This window comes from Helicoverpa zea, chromosome 16, assembly GCF_022581195.2.
Source record: "Helicoverpa zea isolate HzStark_Cry1AcR chromosome 16, ilHelZeax1.1, whole genome shotgun sequence".
Taxonomy (NCBI): domain Eukaryota; kingdom Metazoa; phylum Arthropoda; class Insecta; order Lepidoptera; family Noctuidae; genus Helicoverpa; species Helicoverpa zea.
Genome location: NC_061467.1, coordinates 910904 through 932102, shown reverse-complemented (window position 1 = coordinate 932102; position 21199 = coordinate 910904). Strand labels below are relative to the sequence as shown.

Sequence of the window (21199 nt, the reverse complement as noted above, 5' to 3'; positions counted from 1 at the left end):
GCTGTAGTGGACCAGGAAGACACCACGGGCGACGAGTGTCAAGAGACGACTCGCGGCCACCGTAGGCGTCGGTCTGTGGACGGTGAGTTCGGGTGGCTCTTCTTCTTCCACTTCAATCTATGCAGGACATCTTCCTCTTCGAGTTCGTAGATTTTCATGTCATTCATTACGACACTCAACCACCAGCGTTTCGGCCTGCCTCTGCGCCTTTGACCGGGTAAATTGAGATTGAGTACACAACATTGGCGATATATTCAAGTGGTCTCCTTTTTACATGGCCGAACCATCGCAGCCGTTTCTCTTGCATTTTGTCGACGACATCGCGGACGAATGGTACTGACATGTTTTTTGTTACGGCCCACGTCACAAAAAATATTTACCACCTTATACCTTGTATTTTTAATTTTTTTTTGCTTTTAGACTACCCAATCTTATTGATATAATATCACATTTTTAAAAAATACAAAAATTACCGTTTTACCGGTAATTTTTATTTTACCGAAATTGCATGCCCTAGTCTGCATAAAGCAGTATACGTTTTACAATATGCATAATAAACTTAATAAATCAACGTTGACCCAAGAACCAGGCCTTCAAGTATCAAAAAGTGCAGATTATAAAGGAATAAAGCTTTCATAATAAAGTTTAGGGGATTATTACGTCTGTAGTATTTTGTACAAGCACCGCTACACAAATGCTTGTATTTTTTTTTTCATTTATGATTTGTTTGTTTCCGTCATACTATGATAGTGAAAAGGGCACGGTTTATTGTTCCGGGTGCGATATGGGTGGGCGGAGCACAAGTGTATTAGGGCTCGTTATTATCATCAGTTAAGTAATTAGGACATAATTTGATAAAGTTACATAACTATATATAAAAATACTGCACTGTAGGTCACCATTGTGGAACGTCCTGGCGTACAAGTGTTGATACAAAAGCTACATAAAATGATGGAATAATGTGCGCCCCACGTGTAAGGAGTTTCGCACAGCTCTGCACATTGAGTAAAGGCATTTGCATACACGCTGCAGCTGTTTCCACAATCATGAGGGTTTGAAAGCTTTTCGCACACTATGTCCAAATGGTTTACTTACCATCACGAAACATGATTTACTAAGACTGAGAAAATGAGCATGCGTTCAAAATAACTCTTGACGAATCGATTGTATACTCTCGATAAAACCGCGACTCGATAAAAAATCGTTCCCATCCAATTGTAAGGCAGTAAAAACCCGATAACTAAGGACACGAGTACACGACTTAGCTCCTCATTCGTCCTTACACGATCTTACTAAGAGCCAAGGCGTGCTCAAGTAAGGCCTAGGAAATACAAAATGCAAACTCGAAAGAAACGGGTTAGAATTCACGATGTTCAGCACATTTTCTTTAATCGTTTTCAATTGTTTTTCAAATGGTATGTACTCCCTTCACATAGGATATTATGACAGATGTAAAAAGTTCAATTTATTGCTTGCCTATAAGCTTGCTTGTCTATGAACAATGGTTCATCACCCATAGACTATGCGGAAATCAGTAACAATTTTCCACAAATGAGTTAACTGGCTTTTGCTTATAAATTGCTGCAAGTGCATATTATTTATGCACCGACTATCGATTTGCTTAGACCCACGCGTCACGCGTTTTTCTTGCAATAAACCAAGTGAAGGACTTGGTTTATTGCAAGAACTTAGTGTAGATTGACAATTATTTTTAATGAAGCACTTAAATTATTAATTACATAATCAAAACATTTAATATTTTGATAGAACAGATAGATCGACTAGTACATGGTTACAGTCTTTGATCAACCAACAGTGGAATTTAAAGACAGCTTTAATTTTGCATTAAATATATTGGATACCTCGCGTATCTAAAGACCAGGGACGAGTCTATAACACCTATCAATAACAAACATTAAACACCAAAGGAATCTTGAGCAAACAAAGGAGGTAGAACACATAAAATGTGCCATAACTAGCACTTGGCAGTAATGAATAAATAAAATATCGGTTTTAAACAAATAGCACCTTCAATGTGCTATTTACATTGATAAATAGTAATATGGATATGTAATATGGATAGTGTTATTTACATTGAGAATCTTGCGAATGTTAAATATGAGGAGAAAACAATACCTACCGAGCAAAACATGTACAATGACATGTAAAAATATGTAGGACATTCAATTCAACAATCTACTGATTTTGACTTGACACTACACTGAGTCACACTCATTGTCATTTGAGGACTTGGGCAGAATTTTAATGACAATTAGTTAAACACAACAAAATGCAGAAATAATGCCATAACGCCAATAAAATATACAGATGCATATATCTGGCACATCTATTTCAATTTTACTACACATCATTTTACATTGAAACTCAATTTAAAATCCCACTAACCCAGTCACCAAGAGGCGTGAGAAAGAAAATATTGGACATCATCATGCAAGCAGCGAAGTGTGTTTGCTTCAGAAATAATACGCCAGGCGCCAGTGACGCAAGCGCCTGTCCACTTAGTGATAAGAGCCAGCGGGTTACAATATTGATAGAGAAAGGATCACTAAAGGAAATCATTACGACATGTCTGCTAAAAATAGAGAAATGAGCCTACAACTTCTATAATTAGAAGTACTAGCCGAAGTGCGTTTTGATATGCAACATGAAGAGCATATTTTTTTCCACTGTCCAATTGCACCCAGTTCTTTGGCTTCTACTGAACATATTCATATTATTCATAAGTAGGTATGTAAAATAATTATGAAAACAAACAATCCCATATCTGAAAGTAGCTGCCGCCTCCACTCCGTGCTGAGCGGCTGCATTCAACTTGCATTATGTACGCGCTGCACGCCTCGCGTTTCCTTCCCGTCTTCTGGGAACCACACGTTTGCGCAGACCAAAAAATTACGCGGTGAAACTTATTGGAAATTAACGTATGTGCGATGGGAGTTGGGAAAAGCCGCTTTGGGGACCACAAGTACTAGAGATTGACGCATTGGCTGCGGAAAGTTGTGACTCTAGGGAATTAATCATTTAAGGGTGGCACCAGGCACAATATTAAGAATTATAAACGCTAACATCAAAACCTCTCAAACCATGAACCACCCTGTTAAAAGATACTGTACGGTAATAGCTCCTTTAACACAGACGCACACAACTTTTTTATAGTTCTTTACAAGCTTTCAACAAACGAGGGGATATTCTAAGACCCTTAGGTTAGGACAAAATTTTTGACGACGTATAAAATCCATCTCGGCGAATATTTACAACGTTTTGCCCTCCGCAATTCCTTCAAAGGACCGCTAACATATCTTTAGTGTCAATTAAATGTACATATTTGATAAAAATGGCAAACATTGCAAGACAGGCACTCCTCAGTATATAAGACAAGAGGTACAATAACAAATGTTTCGCAATAGCTGACTCACTCGTGTTTGTGCGCGTTCTGGTACGCGCGCAAAAGGTGTTTCAACGCCGACTATAATGTGGAGCCGATATAAAAGGGCATTAGACTGTAGATGTGAGATATGTATTGTCATGATTGTGTGATGTTGAAGACTTAAAGATGTTGCCATTAAGCACAGCTGTGACCATCAAGCGATACTCGGTAACCTTAATGAGATATGCCTTTTCATTGATGTTGTCACTGTCACTGGTGAGTATCCATCATTGTCCGTTAAGTTCGTGCGCTGCCTGTCTTGCGATAACTTATATTGTATTGCGAAAATCATGACATTGTATGCGAAGAACATAAACTGACGTCAGTTCTGACAAGTGACATCAGAGCTTTTTTGAATAAAAGGGACATCTGCAGCTGGAATAATAAGTGAAGAAGTCATATTGTAAGTTCTTTGAAAGAAGTTCGTATTATTTGTCTTTGCAGTATTTTTATCGATTGTCTTGTTTCAAGGCTATCTTTTAGTTAGCTAATAATTTTACATCGCAAAAAAATTGCAACGCCTACACACTTATCGGTTGTTTGCATATCAGTATAAAGTAGAAGATCCAAGAAAAACAGACAAGCCTGGGAATCCCCTTTTGTTAATCTTTAGCATCAAACATTCGGATTAAGAAATATTTTGCGAAACTGTCGAACGATAAACACAAATAATGATATACAAACCCACAAACAACTAAGTATCACATTCATTCGTTATGCAACTTTGCAATTACAAACTCCATTCATTTGATACAACTAATCTTACATTGGCAGCCCATACATAAATTCGAGCATGAATGAGTTATTCATCAGCCGGCCATATGTTTATTGCATCACCCTAACTGCTGACCGATTCCTATGAATCGATACTAGGAATCGGAACTCTCGTAAAATCGTTCCTTTTATGAACTCGATATGATTTTATTATTATTGGATGGTCCGTGACACTGTTTTCTGTGATTGGATTGTGTAAGTATGCACTTAATATGTCATATTGGATAGGCAACTTCGATGTTCAAACGTGCCTAGAATAGCGTAACAACAAACATGTGTAAAGTGAATACTACTAAGGACTTAAAAGTCGATAAAAGTATTAACATCAATATCAGGAGCAAAAGAGTCGTCAATTATTCAATATCACTTAAAGAGATCAGGACCTCTTTCGAAATCAGATAGCGTTTATTTGGTTCGCCCGAAAGACCATGACTTAATTCCAATTGACCAGCACAAATGGCCATATCAATTACACCGTTGTGTAACAAGAAACAAACAAGTACATAAAAACAACGCTACAATAAATACAAGGTAAGCATTTGGCAATGCAAGCAACGTTATGTACATTTGTGATTCACATGTTCCGACCTTAGTAGGGAATTATAAAAGTACGCTGTTTCGTCATTGAGAACACTTATGGCGTTTATATCGATCAGTGAACCTCGTTATGGTTTGATTGGGTAAAAACGAACTGCTATTAGATAGATTGCTATTCAAAGCTATAGTGTTTTTACATGGCAAGATGAGTATTGAAACAACTGTCCTTGCAACAAAGTAAGCACAATCAAACCAGCCCATTGGCATGACCGCAGCTCAGTAATATCCGAGAGCTATCAGAATAAGGAAGTCCACTGCAACCTATTTCGCAGTCCACAACACGACAGGGTTCTATCACGCGACGTTTGCCTGCAAGTTGGAACCTTATCTGCGTAACTGCGAAACGACATCCTGCTTAGACCAATCACTGGTTGAGACTGCAAACGTCCGCGTTTGTGATTTTGAAATGAACTGGGCCGCTTCGTGTGGTTTTGTACACTGATTTGGTTTGTAGAGGTTAATTTTATATGGAGTCGTCCCCGCGACTTGTGCTTTCATGTCTTGGTAGTCTTTAAATGATACACCACAAAACCTTTCTTATAGATCTTCCATATCAGGTTCATCTATATCTCCGTTTTGGGATTAGACATTGCGTTCAGCATACATCAGAATTTCGAAATTATCACAAAGAATTCAGAAGGCATGCAAAAATTACTGCGATGATCTGGATGCAATTTTCACCGCTTTTACTGTGGGAATCCAGAACGCAATTACGATCCACACTGGCTTGCATAGTAATCGTAACACCATCACCAGTAGCGTGACAAAATGATTACACTCATATCATATAGTTGCGAAATTATATACCGATGTAGGTACTATCTCATGATGAGCAACATTCGTCACGCCACACTATTGTTTACAATAAAATTGCTATTCGGAAAGCGAAAACGTTGTGCAAGGGAGAAAAACAGGAAATCATTTATCATTATGAAAAAGGAAAACGGGTAATACAAGAATGTCACATTCCGGTAACAGTGTTTTGCAGAAAAATATAATAACATACTGTGGACAGTAGCAAAAATAAAGGAAGTGTATGTATGTACAGCCACAAGATCTCAATCATGTTTAAGCACATCTCCCAATTTCCGTATCATCATCTCTGCCAATGGAGAGAAAACTAGCTCAGAACGTACCAATCCAATCAGCCTCAAGTATTCCCACTTCCAATCCCACAATATTCGTAAGTGGACCAAAAATAGCATGATCAATGACGTCATTAGCTTCAGGATATTGCGCGGGAAGGACAATACAACGGCTTTTAGGGAGATTGCTCTCGTTAATACGACTTTATTGTTACGTCGACGCTAAGAATAGCAGGGAAATGGCGGTGGGTTGCCTTCTTGACTGCTGTGAATTTGAGGGTTATTTAGGGAAATAAATGGGTGTATTATCTGTTGCTTTGGGTTCACAAGTAATGTAAGGGTAAGCCAGCATAGTAGAGGAGGAAATATCATAGAAAATTAACTGAGAACGAGAGTGTAAGAGCTAAAACTTAATACATATTATAAAGCCTGAAGATATTGATACACAAGTAATACGTAAGCAGTAAACTAATACAGAGGTATTAAACTAATTCAAAATTGGATCAAATTCGATTGGATCAGATTCGATAAAAAAAAAGGAGAGGGGAATACTGTCGTTGACATTTCACCCGAAGTGAAGTAGTGAAGATTGATTTCTAAATGAATGTTTTTCTATTACAGCACAAGCGTTTCAAATTCCGAAAATCGAGAAAAAGTTCAATCTACCGTCAGGACAATTTATTAGGACCCGTCCGTTACAGACTTTCAATCTCGTTGAGTGTATTGCATTTCGCTAGACCGTACGGTAAGATATGGAGCTGATTACTTTCTAAAAAATAAGTTTCAATTTATTGCTGCATATTATTTTATTTTATTTAAACAGCTGGATTTGCACGGGCACTTCCTTGACTAAATGGAGTGTGCATTAGAACAGACAACTTTAGCTACTTTATTTAACCAAACGTAGAAATTAATTCTCTGTTTCTCACATTACCAACGATGCAGAAAATTCTCTCACAATATTCACTACATTTTATAGCCTTCGTTATCCTCGGCTACTTAACATGGATCAGGCGTAAACTATAACAAGTCATAAACGACTTCCTCCTACTTAGGATTACTAGTACAGAATCCTAATTAGTACGCACTAAATACTAATTTCACATTTACGATGTAAACTGTGTTGCTAACTGTTTTACGGTCCTCATAATTACTTGATACAATGATGTCAGCAATATGGGAATGAATCTTAATTCTAAGGTAGAGTAAACGTGGGAACTCGGATGACTTGAATTTTGGGACGTTTTGTGCATTTTTATTATAATTACCATTCACAGAAAATAAGACGATAATAAAATAAAAACCATTTAGAACACACCTGTGATGACGTTTATTCAAGGGTCAAAAGTCTTCAAATGTAAAGTTCTAAACCATTCTTCTACTCTTGTTAACAATAGTAAAATTAGACAATATAAGTGTGACCCATGACTTTTAACGAAAATAAAAGGTCAGAGGCCAACAATACTATTTATTGAACATGTTACGCATATCAAAGACTGCGATGTGGGACATCGAATGCCAAGCATGCGCCACAGTGCAATGACTGATGCATCTATCTGAACTGTCGATCTTAATTATAAAGTTAAGGTATACAATATAAATATTGTGCTGTTTATCGATGTGTAGTAATCTCAGCCCAATCATATGAAAACTTGACTGGAAACGGGTCAATTTTGATAGAAATAGCAAAATTTTAATGGCTCTGCAGAGGTGCTAACGACCCAAGACTGAATCATTTAGGAATTCGACATTATGCATGTTTTGTGGTTAACCAGCGACAAAACATCCCGATATTTATTACACATCCAAAAAGGTTCATGAAAAAAAGGACTATCAACCGGCCAGTAACAAAGAGGGGCAGGAAACAAAACGAAAAGGTCGCGGGCTGGGTGCCACATGTGATGACGTCATCCAATGGCCGCCATGCCAGTCAGCTGGCGAGTGCAGCGTTTGATGTTCCGATGCGCTAACTTAGCTGAGCTCATCGATTAACCAGATATGCGGGTTCAGATGATAATCTTTGAGATTTGTAGCCGTGCTTGATCATAAAGATATTGCAAGGATTAGCGGTTAACTAGGTAATTTAGGTTGGATGTTGAGTATATTATGCAGTGTTTATTTCTATAAATGGACAAAACGGGATTTGGTCTAATCTGTGCCTCTAGGGACCACTTTTAATTTAACCATCTTGCAAATACTATCTGTTTTCCCCGTAACCAAAAATATTTTACTATAAGAATGTAAACCTATGTCTACTGACATTTCCATAACATACTAAGAAATGTCGTTGGTCGCCACCTAAATTTTTATGGGATTTTTTTCAAAGAAGTCCCCGCCTGACATTTGTTCGCCCGGCGAAAATGAACATTTTCCCATAAAAAATACGATAATGTTATGGCAAGGAAATAGGTTAATGGTGGTCGCTGAAGCTTGTTATCCTTTATGGTGAACACTGTTTTATTAACTGATAAGCTTTACTGAAATGACTCCAACCTACACGGTTTCTTTTCTTCACGCCTGGTTTCCAACCCTTATATCCAAAGAAGCATCAATTAAATGAGGAGTAGTTTAACGGATTCCCACCATCCAAAAAAGAAAGAATGAACCTTTTGCACTTTTAAACACTTCCCGCTTTAAACACATCAAAAATCTCTCATTCCGTAAGCTATGCCATAATTGCATCCACAGTGCAACAAAAGGTTAATTTCTATTAATTAGAACTAGTCTGCAATGTCTGTATAAGTTAAATTGGCGAGTTCAAAGTTTTTCAATTAAACTTGAACACACTGTGACATCAGGACATGTCTCCCCTAGTTCTTATCCTACAATAGCTGGTAAGCACAGCATAGTCTGAGATACAAACTATAGGAAAAGCTTTACATAGTTTAATAACGTGATAGGAAATCTGCATAAACCATCCAGCATAAACAGATCCTGCCCTCTGATAATTTTCATGTTTTTATGGTCCCTTTTTGCATCGATATTCTTGCTGATTCTGTTAGAAATCTATTAACAGATTTTATTCCCCAGATAGCATTAAGTTTTTCATGTGATAACACATTATATTACACAGAAAAAACGAAGAGAAACAATAAAAAAAAGTTAGAGTGTTGATATAAAAGAGACTATAAAATATTTAACAGTTAATTAATAAGTTTCAGTATTTATTTCTAATGATATGTCATCTACACTTACTGGTTCAATAAGATCACATTCGATTACATAAGCAAACCAATATTGAAAGGTATCCACATCAGATAGCAGACCAATACATCGGATCCCAATACCATATGGTGGTCTGAACCATGCGTAGCTCGTCGATGCGTTTTTTGTTAATGATCGGGATCGTTGACCCAGCCACAGTTCACTCGACCGCTATCTAAGACTTATCGGAGTGACGTCACCTAACCTAATGTCTGGGATGACAGGGAATAACTGTTATTAATTGTCATTGATTATTGTACTTTAATTTGTGTAATGAATTGAGACTAAAGAATTATTTTATTTTTGGGTTATGTAATATTTTGTACTTGAAGTAGGTACAGATGCTTCCAAGATTTTAACCCCAATCCTTTACACTGTAGATAAAACCGAGCATCTAAAACGAAAAGAACAAAAAAGGGAGACCAAATAGGTGTTAGAGTGGATCCTACTGTTCATCATCATCATCATCATCATCAGCCTATCGCAGTCCACTGCTGGACATAGGCCTCTCCAAGTGCACGCCACTGAGATCGATTTATTATTTGATATTTATTTATCGATCGATCCTACTGTTACAAAATTATTTATTACTAGACCGATTTGAAGCAGTGGCAGTGTTTGTGTATGGAACAACTCGCAAGGACCAAAACTCATCACGATCATCAAAAAAAACAAGTGCCAATCCTCCATTCATAACCAAAAATCAGTCAAATAGAGGTAAATATGAAGCATTGACAATCACTAGAATCTTCACCGCAGGTCCAAATGCTCAAGTGAACAGCACTCACGCGATGTGTCGTGAGTTCGTGACAGGATTACGCCATTCAATCTGCTAAAACAACCGACGCCTTTTTATGGCTTAGCAGCTCTTTTTTACTGGGAATTAATTTTGACCACGTTATTTTTTCACTGGTTTTTTATCGGGCTGTATTTTAGCCGATTAGAAGTTTATGTACTTGCTGTTATATCTTTGCAGTCAATAACTTTTTATCTTTATTGCATTTCCTTGCATTGCATGAATTCGATGACAAATCTTAAAAATATTTCTTTCGTCATAAACTATTGAGTAATTATATGAATATTTATAACGTCAGCCCTACGTGTCATGACTAGACGAACTTAAAAACCCAATGACGGTGCAACTGCTTATGTCAATTCATTAGTAGCATTAAAAACCCTAATGACACGAAATGGACTTTGCTCCAATTCAAATCATTGGAACCAAATACTTATCTTTGGGGTATGTTTGAGGATCACTTAACAGATAATGAGAGCCAAAATACCGATGACGTTAATTTAAAACTTCCACTGTAAATTGAACAAAACTTTACATCAGAACCTTTGGATCACGACCGGCGAAGTGTCGAAACGGTATCAATCATCCTGCTAAACAGAAAAGCCAGTGCAAGCTTCTATTTACCAAAAAAGCGAAGCCCATCGAAGGGCTTACATCACAGCCAAGGTTTCTTTCGTAACGTTTTTACTACGAGCCGTCGATTCTAACCGTAGTATTTCGTGGACACTCGTAATTTCACGGTGGATGACCACAATGCCTATACACACGTAACATTTATGCAGTATATACTTCTGTTTACTAGAGCGATCCATTGTTCGTAACAATGAAGGTGAAATGTGGGGTAGTCATTGCCTTAAGTAGGTAAAAGATGAGTAAGGCAAACAGAAAACATGTGTGTTTGTGAATAATGCCCCGTTGACACTTCCGAGGGCATATTGTCTCGAAAACCAATATTTTCTGAGAAATGAATGATGCAGCTAAACAATGTCGAATTGGGTATTGTTTTAGATTTCAAACGGATAATACTGTCGGATAAGAAGCTAAACGATCCATCCTACAATGATTTGCACTTCCGATTTTCTTTAACCTCAACACCCCAACAGCTGAAGTTATCTGGTAATAAATAATAATAACAACATCAGCGGTACGTGAGCCGACCTTCAGGCGGGTCTAGGCCGTGACGGCGCCTGCGCACCTCGTGTAACTGTCCACACTCGGTGCACTGTGAGAATTTTATCTAGGTAATTAATTAACTACATGCAGTAGTGCTGTAACTATATGCTGTCGAGTGTGGAACGCTCGCTATTTTGTTTTACGCCCCTTCGGTAATTTTCTTTGTGATGGGCCATTGAAAGCTTACTGCTCATCATCAGTAACTTTGTCACTGAAGAATGTTCTTTGAAAATTAAAGTTGTGTAGCTAAGAGTTCCGCTTATTTACTCCAATTCTTTGAATCTTATTTTAAAATGCTTTTCTATTGAACGGAAATATTCCAAACATATTTTACAAGAACATTGGAATTTGTGATATCTCAAAACACTATTATAAAATACCAGTCGTTAGAGGTGAATATTTATGAAATCTCATAGGGTTATGATTAGCATTGAATAGATATCAAAACAATGAGATATTTTTACAATTCCAGCCGCTCTGTATATTTACAAACATTGCCTAAGAATTTATTCTGTTGCGTCAATTATAATAAATGCGGTACTCCGTGAATTATAGGAATGAGAAAGAATAAACAATACGAGTCGATTTGAACTATGTACTTAATAATTGTGGTGTAAAAAATGGCAAGAGGGCTTGTCTCTAATGACCAGTACCCATGTGTGGAACTATCTTGAAGATATGGCACTTCAGGCTCACTCTTTACAAGTTTCCCTCTAACACCCACAAGCAGCTCGTCCTCTAAATTCCATCGAACTATTCCTTACTGATATCTGTCCTTGTTCACCAGCCTCATACACACTAAATGCACAAAAAACGGGACATTATTTCATAACAATATAATTGCTGGCAGCTTCATTATTATCAGCGGCCGGTGCTTAGATCTCGCATGCTGCGCATTATTATTCGCCATGTTTTCCGTCCTGATGACTCACGCTTACAGGCGACCTTGCTTGGACCTCCCGAGTAATTAATAACCCATAGTTTTTGCCTAGAGTGGAACAGCGAACTGTCACTAGCGTGGCTTGTGCCGTGTCAATCTGTTTTTTTAGGTCTAAATTAGGAATGTCCCATATGGTCAGTATTTTTAAGTGGCCAGGTGGTTTGAAATGTTTAGAAATATTTTTGGGTGTTTAGCTTTGGTTTTTCACGATTCTCCAAGAGCTTGAGTTTTGTTCATGTATGTAGTTTTGAAATTGGGTGTAATCTATCTACTCCCTTGTTCGAAACGTGATAGCCAACACTCTGGGAGAGCAAAACTACGAAATATGTAGAGGTGAAAAAGAAAAAGCTATTATTAAGAAGCATAACTGAGTACTTAACCAAGGACATGTCAGCGGCTTCTAATAACAGCAAAAAGGTTGCAATGGAAAATCCTGCACAGCTCAATTACCAAGATGTTTAATTATTATCTGTGAATATTGCCGACGTCACGACACAGTTGGCCACACGCCATCATTGTTGGTGTACCCTTACCAGCAACATGATACATGGTGTTCACAGTTATCGGATCTAATGACGGACAGCCCTATCTGGTGCCATGGCCGCGTAACTGCGCAGTACAACTCAATGTAGGTTGCAAATGTCATGAAAAACTATCGAGTTATTAAAATGAATGATTTTAATGTTGAGCTAACTGCGATTGAGGTTTTGCTGGCTCTGTGCAACTAAAATATGAGTTGCAGTTTTTTTATTAGATAAAATGAATATGGGTGTGATAAATTATTAGTGCGAATGCCACGTTTCAGGAAATATACATAATAAAAGGTTCTCTAATACCTGTAATTTTCAAACTTCATATTTAAATGCTGTACCTAATATAATTAAAGATGCAATAAAAAACGAACTGCGCATAATATCATCATCAGTGTCCATATTAGTTTCAACAGAGAGACGCATTGATTTTAATTACATCATGTGACCTCATTAGACCATCAAATGGCTATCGTTAGTTCCGACCGACGCAGGCGCATCCTTCCTATGCATTTAGTTTAAAGGATGTTAGAGAGCGGAAGTACCGAACATAGAGTTAATTTATTACAACTTTGTATCAAGCATACTGGTTACATTGTTTAACTTTTAGTAATGACGTACTAAGTGGTACCAGTCACGGTTTTATCGCGATTTTAAGGAAATGATCAGATTTGCAGTTAAGACGCGAATTGAGTATAGTTTGTCATAAATCTTACACTTAAATCAAAAATCATTATGAGACACTTATCCAAAAAATAAGTCGGCTGCTACTTGAAAAATTAAATCTCTTTCGTTATAATGCCTGACAGGGCTTTTAACATGGAAGCACTCCCCTTCACGTTCTGCAAACTCATTCACCGTGATGAGATTGTCGTGATCCTTTTTCCTTTGCATTTCATGCTTTCGTATTATGAGGATAATCTTACTTACCCATTAATTTGCTTTCGTTTTCATATACTTACTTTATTCAAGTTGGACTAACGATGATAAGAAACTAACATGTCAAACCAACGTGACAAACTCGATAAGCTGGGAAATTACATTTGGGAAATATCAAATCTATTAGCATGGTTTTTAAAACAAAAGTACAATAGCTTAATTAACAAATGGGTCCAAATGTACAGGAAACCCCCTAGAATACATACAACAGGGAAAATTAACTACATACCTACCTCTTACAAGCAATGGAAGCGAGGACACAAATTCCATGAATTAATCGCATGTTAAATAAGTCCATTACAAGGAGAACCAGAAACGTTTATTGCGGCATACAGATATTAAATGCTATAAATCTTTTATGTAATTACTTGTTTATAAGCATAACATGTATAGTGTACCATATTTTGGTAAAGCCATTGACAGTTCTAGCTACACGTCCGTAGCTCCAAAATTAATGAGAATTTCATCAATCGATCCAATGAGCCTCGAGCTTCAAAATTTCTTATTTAAAGGCTTCCTTCCGAGATTGGTTCGCAAAAAGCAGTTACAATACTGCAAGGTATACAATTACCCAGCAATTTGCCTGTCAATGTCTCATAAAAGTTAAAAAGTCGTAACATCAGCTGAACGAGCTCTACTATATCATAACAACTGCTTCAGAAGATTTATCGAAACATTAATCTTGTGCACAGACAGCTATAAACTATAAATGATTGCGATTACAAAATGCGACGTAAAAACGTCGATCGCAGCGATTTGTCGCAGGCTGTGTGCCGATTGGTTCCGACATGGCGTCGCTTGCAATGCGCCCGCGCCGCGTCGCATTCGATTGTCGTGTTTTTGATATCATTACGTCGCCCACATACCGTAGTTTGTCGCTGTTAGGTTTTTATTGCGTCCGCGATTTGAATGTCTGAGTCAGCTGTCAGTACTTTACTGGCTTTGGACTCTTGATTCATGATCATGACGGGTTAGGATGACAATGAAAAGGGAAAAGAGAAGTTTTCCCTTTGACGCAGTGTTGTGTCACTGTGCAATTAGGAATTCTATGGATGACGAAATGGTTAACGTCAGGATGGAAATCCTGTAACGTATTAGTGATGACTGGTGACACCTGTAATTCCCTTTTGGTAGGTTTAGTACCTAGAGTATTCATCTGTCTGTGTCATTGCTTCTTCATCGTGTGATACTAGTACCAAATCTGGAGCTATATTCAAAACTAAGCTTCTCATATTTAACTGAGTTAAAATTGCGTGAGTATTTATCCAAAACGGTTAAATATTTAGCTCTAAAAAGCTGGCAGTACAAAGTGGGCAAAAATTAAAAAAAAAAAGCTCAAAATTTGTTGCTAATTTGTTGCTAATTAGTTGCCAAATAATCGATTTTTTTGCTTTTGCCGATTTCGAGAAATCGTCAACAATGCTAGCTTCACCATAAGCTGGCATGGATTATAAGATAAAAGTAAAGGTAAAATAAACAAAATCACTACAAATTTGTTGCTAATTTGTTGCTGTATAACCAAAATAAATTTGAGGTGCAAAAATTTTTTTTTTTCAAATAGAAAATTTTTATTTGCTTTGCGCGCTTGAATGTCAATTGTTTCATGAAAAAAATATGAAATAAATTTGTTGCTCGTCACAGAACTGTTCCTTGTCACTTAGAGAACCAGCAACTAAATAGACACCCGACGATCGGGTGTCTTGAACTTCGGTGACTAACAAACCGGCCATGCTAGCTTGAATGTCGATTTTTCCGGTGAAAAACGTTGAAATGAATTTGTTGCTCGTCACAGAGGTGATTAATGTCTCTCAGAGAACCAGCAACTAAATAGACACCCGACGATCGGGTGTCTTGAACTTCGGTGACTAACAAACCGGCCATGCTGGCTTGAATGTCGATTTTTCCGGTGAAAAACGTTGAAATGAATTTGTTGCTCGTCACAGAGGTGATTAATGTCACTTAGAGAACCAGCAACTAAATAGACACCCGACGATCGGGTGTCTTGAACTTCGGTGACTAACAAACCGGCCATGCTGGCTTGAATGTCGATTTTTCCGGTGAAAAACGTGGAAATGAATTTGTTGCTCGTCACAGAGGTGATTAATGTCTCTCAGAGAACCAGCAACTAAATAGACACCCGATGATCGGGTGTCTTGAACTTCGGTGACTAACAAACCGGCCATGCTGGCTTGAATGTCGATTTTTCCGGTGAAAAACGTGGAAATGAATTTGTTGCTCGTCACAGAGGTGATTAATGTCTCTCAGAGAACCAGCAACTAAATAGACACCCGACGATCGGGTGTCTTGAACTTCGGTGACTAACAAACCGGCCATGCTGGCTTGAATGTCGATTTTTCCGGTGAAAAACGTGGAAATAAATTTGTTGCTCTCCGTAGAACTGTTAGGCATCGATCGGAGAACCAGCAACTAAATAAACATCCAATCACCAAGTCTCCTTTAAGCTGATGATTATCAAACAGGCTATGTTTCCTTGAATGTTTGTTTCTGCTAGGGAAAAATTATTACATACATTAGTTGCCTATGTTCAAAATCTTAGTCAGTATGATAACTCTCAATTCCTAGCTATGGATTAGACTGGTAAATTTATATAAATTAAAAAACAATTGCCAATTTCTTCAGTATTTTATTTTATTCTTTCTCAATGAATAAGTGTTTCTACTGTCATCACAATTTAATAAAAAGGAGTGGACGCAATTTACTAATAGAATAAATAAATAACAAAATCTTAATAATAGTCGTTAAACAGGTACTTCATATTTTTTTATTTCTAATTAAATACTTTTTTAAAAAGTTTTATACTTATTATAAGGTATTTGAAAAATCTTAAAATTGAGTATCCGGAGACTCAACAATTTGACTTGTGTGTTATTTTGAGCTCTCCTATTTATTTAGTTGCTGGTTCTCTAAGTGACATTAATCACCTCTGTGACGAGCAACAAATTCATTTCAACGTTTTTCACCGGAAAAATCGACATTCAAGCCAGCATGGCCGGTTTGTTAGTCACCGAAGTTCAAGACACCCGATCGTCGGGTGTCTATTTAGTTGCTGGTTCTCTAAGTGACAAGGAACAGTTCTATGACGAGCAACAAATTTATTTCATATTTTTTTCATGAAACAATTGACATTCAAGCGCGCAAAGCAAATAAAAATTTTCAATTTGAAAAAAAAAAATATTTTTGCACCTCAAATTTATTTTGGTTATACAGCAACAAATTAGCAACAAATTTGTAGTGATTTTGTTTATTTTACCTTTACTTTTATCTTATAATCCATGCCAGCTTATGGTGAAGCTAGCATTGTTGACGATTTCTCGAAATCGGCAAAAGCAAAAAAATCGATTATTTGGCAACTAATTAGCAACAAATTAGCAACAAATTTTGAGCTTTTTTTTTTTAATTTTTGCCCACTTTGTACTGCCAGCTTTTTAGAGCTTAAATATTTCCTGTTTGTCTGGTAATTCATAAAATTTTTCCTATTTTGATTATGTCCAGTATTATGTATTGAATAACTACGCCTAAAACCATTGTTCAGAAAACAATTCATGGCCATGACATTGAATTGACTTCTGAACAATGGATTCTTACATTTCAATCACTCATCTTCTTGTATTAGTCAGACTAACTAGTATTAAACGATAAATAAGAATGCTATCAACCTCGGATCAACATTTCAGCACATAGGCTAAGAGCCGTATCCCGCGCAGATCTTCAAACACGAGTATTATCTAATCACCCCGTCTCTAATAACTGTTATTTGAACAGAGTCCGAGCTGGAGGCACCGAGGCACCCTATAGTCGAAGGAATGCAGCCGAAGAACGTCGCGCCAGTGATTAATAGAAAACCTGTATGACAGGCCGCGAGACGGGATACGCAAGTTGCCACGCTTTTAGAAATACGCCGCTTATCATATATGCGTGACGTAATTGCATAATGCATGGGCTGCAGCGATGTGTCGGATGAAGTTGCTGAAATGGAACTAATTTTGGTCACCATATTTTTGGTTAGGACATCAAATTACAAAAGTAGCATGAGTAGTATCAGCAATTTTGATGAGTGAAGAAATATTTTACATATATGTACTAAGTTTGCATTTGTGTGTAACACAAGAGAAGATTCTAAAAAAAAAGACTTCGACCTTATACAAGTAATCAGTTATTGCATACCGCAAACTACTTCTACTAATATGGCAACTTCCTATAGCATGATGCGATATGCCATTTAGCTATGAGATGTATTTAATTAAGGATAACTGGCATACAATGCATACATAATATCAACGTTTGCAGACCACTTAAACGTTGATCACATTCTATGTGAGACACAAATATTATAATTAAGATGGTATATAATTGGAATTTTAAAGAACTTTGGGAACTTCAAAGAATGGATGGACTTCTTTTGCTTTTGTCGAATGTCGTGTTAAATGAAAGGTGTTGACAACTTTGTACTAAAGGCAGGCTGAAATAGGCTATCAAACCATTTAACATTCACATCTCAATTTACTGCCGTTCTGGTTTCTGCCGTGATGAAAACCAAGTAAGCCTATTTAATTAAACTTTGTAAGTGCTAATAAAAATCCGATTCGATCAACGCAGGCGAACAATTTACGACGTCGGTTAGTTGGAGAAAGTAATGCTGGATAAGATCGACAAAACAAAGTATAATGTTATGTTCTTTATAATGAAGTGACTGGTTAGGGGCTTAGTTACCGTCAAATAGAGATGGAAATACTAAATAATAAGTTTGATGGCTGCTGTTAAAATTGGTGATTCATCTCAATCAATTCTAGATCTAGATTATGAGAGCAGTATTTGATACGAAACCTACTTTCAGCTAGTTATTCTTATCCTTGATCTTTGCTGTTAAGTAATGTCTGTCTATTCTATATAGACGATATGATCACTGTACCTAAACGGTCAGCGTCAATTAAAAATTCGAATATGACTTCTATCAACAGCACGTTGCGGCTCGCATCACCCCGACGAGTTAATAACACGTTACTTGGTGCTCCCAAGGCCTCGTGGTGACCCTATTTCAAAATACCCAGTTCCAATGACTCACGAACTGTCATTTACTTGCTAAAAAGTCGAATGAATGACCTTGTCGTAATGAAGAGTTCCTGTTTTTGTTGCAGCAAGGAATCGCCAACCTTTTTGTTCAACTTACTTTCGTGGGTTCGACTTCAAAGTCGGATTCATATACCAAGTGGGATTGGGAGTCATTGAGGTCAATTCCCGAGTCAATAAACTAATTTGCATATTAACAAGCGGGTATTATTGTTGATTTGTTTTGTTTCGAGGAATATATTGCCTCGGTTAAATCCATATTGTTGGCTTTATATTTGTGATTCAACAATTCTTTATAGCTTACTTTGTAACCTACAGAGTAAATAATTTTTATCCTCATTTTCGTCCACTTAAGACAATTGGTGATCTTAGAAAGAATCATGCGCTGACGATGATTCATCAATTGTAAAGTTTCATTACAACTATGATTGAACTATGTTGCAAAAAATACTAACACCTGTCTGATTGAACAGCTAAAAACCAGTCTTTAGTATTGTTTGTAATTCATTCATTTGGATTGTTCAACTTTTCTGTATTGTTACTTTGTACGTAAAAAAATCAACAACACATCATTGAGAGACTATTTCTAGGGAATACGTAAGGTCAAAAAGTCCTTCAAAATAAGAGAAACAATTTATAGATATGTACAAAACAGGCACAATCTCGTCGTGGTGCTGATAGTACAGAAATAGCCAGCCATCAATGGGGGCTCTGTGCGCGATAACGACGCGTACGCAGCCCCCGACACTTCGCCGTACGTACACTTGTAGGCTCACTATTTGTAAGGGTTAACTGCCTCGTTGGTCTAGCTGTCGCAAGTGCGGCTGCTGAGCACGAGGTCTCGGGTTCGATTCCCGAGTCGGGCCGAAATCGCTTTGTGGGTTTTAGAAGACTTTCACATAGCAGCCCGGAGCCTGGAAGGTGGTGATTGATACACCCGTGCATCGGAGAGCACGTAAATGTCGGTCCTGCGCCTGATCTCTTTCCGGTCGTGTCGGATTGCCGTCCCATCGGGCTATGAGAGTTAAGGAATAGTGAGTGCACCTGTGTCTGCGCAAATGCTCGTGCACTATAATATGTCCTGCGCAGTTGGCTAATCTCCTTACATGAGAACAGCCGCCGTAGCCGATAATCGGCTAGGAGAACATCATCATCATTTGTAAGGGAGTTCATTTGTTTTTGTGCTCCCAAGCTGGTTTGGTGACATGTAAAGACATCTGTTATTTCTGTAGTAATAGCAGGAAAGAGTGAATGCAGCTCTCACAAAATTTGAGATATTACTTAATTTATCTTTTAGGATTCATAATACCGAGGTATCAGAGGAAGTAATCTTAGTTTTATTGCTCACAAGTTTTTTTAAGTTGTGAAATGTTATGAGACAGAGAAGTATGGAATATATGTATGTATGAATGAAGATATGTATCACCAGCCCTGATTGATATTGGGATAATGGCTGGATGATAATCATGATGATAAATGAATTACCTATGTGAGTCTCATTACTGATGTGACCACCCTATATAGATGGGACATAGTCATATTTATCTAAATTTTTTATCAGTCATGCTTGATGCCTATGGAACTTACATTTTTATCTGTTTTGCACAGGAAGTGGGACGTGTAAAGGTCATCACATTGAGCTTATCTAACACTACCTAAATATAGAAATATTTATTTTAAAACTCAGATTTTTATGAATGCATTGTGTTGTTAATTAATAATAATTGCATACTACACTATGTAGTTTTGTAAATAAGACTGAATAATGACTATTTAAATATTGTACCTAATAACTAGAGTGCTTTGTACAAAATATGCAACCTCATTACAGAAAAATGTCCACAATATCAAGCCACAGACAATAACGCAGACTACACTATCTAGTTCTAGGAACAAATAACAATAAATATTATAAACAAAACCTAGAAAACATGACAAATGCAAGATAAAACAGGAAATGAAACAACAGTCTTATCACTCTGTGTCAGGAACTTCTGATAGTAGTCGATGATATGTTTTGAAAAAAGATAATACTATTGTATTGTCACAACTTCATGTATAGGAACTCTTTGCAGCTTTGTAGATATGATGATAGAGAACAGGAACTGTGTATGATTTATTAGGAAGTATGACAGAAATCCAACACTATTATGAATTAAATATCTTTTTTACAGAGTTCACTTGCCTCCCAGGGAAACTTCTTACTGTACCCGGATAAAATATAACTAATGTCTTTCAGAAATAGTGTGGCTTTCAAACAGTGAAAGAATTTTTTTATCAGTTAGAAGTTTTAGAGTCTTTGACAAAAATGTTTCCTTTTATAGATTTATACAGTAGTAGAAGTAGACAATTGAGTATTGAAAACTTTTTTATTGGACTAGGTATACTAATATTATAAAGCTGAGGAGTTAGTATGTATGTTGGAACACCCTCATTACAGGAACTACTGGATTGATTTAAAAAAAAAATCTGGGTTAGATAGCCCATTTGCTATGGAAGGCCCATTAGATAACAATTTACATCTGGGTGTGTGTAGGATAGGGGTAAAGCTGCTAGCAGAAGCTATCTGTGGCTCTTAAAGCTATTTCAATATTCAAGAGCCTATGCATATTATGTTTAAAATTTTTT

General features: G+C 37.1%; 1 protein-coding gene across 3 annotated transcripts in view; it reads right to left on the bottom strand.

Annotated features, from left to right (window-relative positions):
- LOC124637428 (formin-like protein) overlaps window positions 1-21199 on the bottom strand; it is an 84572-nt gene that overhangs the window by 62242 nt on the left and 1131 nt on the right. The gene's annotated exons all lie outside the window — the stretch shown is intronic.